Source organism: Trichosurus vulpecula, chromosome 4, assembly GCF_011100635.1.
Source record: "Trichosurus vulpecula isolate mTriVul1 chromosome 4, mTriVul1.pri, whole genome shotgun sequence".
Taxonomy (NCBI): Eukaryota; Metazoa; Chordata; class Mammalia; order Diprotodontia; family Phalangeridae; genus Trichosurus; species Trichosurus vulpecula.
The window spans coordinates 12925843-12927739 of NC_050576.1; positions in this window are offsets into that span (position 1 = coordinate 12925843).

The window sequence follows — 1897 nt, forward strand, 5'->3', positions numbered from 1 at the left end:
AAGTGCTTTAGAATGTGACCTCTCCTTTCTCCCTCAGTCACAATTTGAGAGGAATTCATAATGGCTGATGACATTGGTAAGGCACTTCACAGTTTGTAAAGCACGGTCCCCTACATGATCTCATTAGAGACCGTCAGGAGGGAAAGAGAAATTGGAGAAAGAAATGCTTCTTAGTGCCCTGGAAACCAACCGTTGTACACGGGCAGGGACATGGGTAGAGGTATTTTATATACACATGTAATACCAATATTATAAGTATATGATACTTATTACATACAACATGTAATTATAAAATATAATTAAATATACAATAACAATATTAACAGTTGGCCTTTTAAATATTGCCAAAGTACTCTAGGTACCGTGGGCATTATTATCCCTATTTTGCAGATGGGAAAACTGAGACTCAGGAAGTTTTTGACATGGCCACACAACTAGAAAATGTCAGAAGAAGACTTTGGAGCCAGGTCTTCCTGGCTTCACACAATCAATCAATCAACACGCATCTATTAAGTTCCTACTATGTGCCAGGCACAATCTGAGGGAAAGAAGTAGTAACCCACCCCTGCCCTCAAGGATGTTATGTTCTCTTTGGGAAGAAGCCAGTGCAGGTGAGTGGAAAGAATCATGGGTCTGGAGTCAAGGACCTGGGTTCAGTTCCCATCAATCAATGGCTAGGTCTTCGTCTCTACTGGCCTCAGTTTCCTCATCTGTAGAATTAGGCTAGTGGACTGCGTGGCCCCTCAGGTCCCTCTGGTTTTACATCCAACATTTTAAAGGTGCGTATAAGCCCGGGGCTTTGGCCTGGAGGCTACTCTGAAGAAAAAGAGGGAAGGGATGAGGAGAGAGATGCTTCTTCAGAGTCCTCCGGAGCTAAAGTCAGACACACAGCCACGCTCGCCTCTTTCTAATCTATTGCCAGAAAGAGAGTCCTACTCACCTCACTATGTTGTTATGAGGATCAAAGAGAAGGAATGTAAGAGGCAGTATCAGAGAGTGTTTCTGTTAGGGAGACGTGGGTTCTAATCCTCACTTAGACAATAAATAATTAAGTCTGTAACCCTGACCTTCTCTAATGCCGCTGCCTCCCAGCCAAAAATGTTTATTCTATTTAAAAAAAAATAGATTCTAAGGTCTGCGGTACTTCTCAAATCAATTTTTATTACCAGTTAGAACTTGACTTGAGATCCTATTACAAAATGCACCCCCAAATGAACTGTGTAAATCATGATGTAAAAATAATGAAGTAATTAAGGCACACGGGGCAGCCAGGTGCTATGATGGATAGGGCATGGAGCCTGGACTCAGGAAGATTCATCAAATCTGGCCTCAGATGCTTACTAGCTGTGTGACCCTGGGCAAGTCAGTTAACCCTGTTTGCCTTAGTTTTCTCATCTGTAAAATGAGTTGGAGAAGGAAATGGCAAACCACTCCATTATCTCTGCTAAGAAAACCCCAGATGGGGTCCCCAAAAGTCAGACATGACTGCAGCAACTGAACGACAACAATTAAGATATATTCAGGTAAGTGAGAAAGGAGAATATAGGTCATCTGCCCCTTCCCATTTCCCTGCCAACGGGGGAAGGGAGACAGACTCTGGGATCCTGCAAGCCCACTTCAAGGGAGGGTACCACCAAGGAGCTGTGGATGAGGTGGGGCTAGGGAGCTGACCTAGAGGAGGTGCTGGGGAGGAGGCTGCCCACCTGGAAGCTTCCTATGTTAACTGATTATCCTTGCAGTCTCAGTGCTAAGCTCAGTGTTTCTACCCTGCTGAAGGAGTGCAGGATCTGTCAAAGGTAAATGTAACATTCCCAAACTGGACAGTCTTTTTAACATTGCTGTTTTCAAGGTCTACACCCGATGAGCGTCTGTGTCCTGTGACAAAGCACTCATTTAC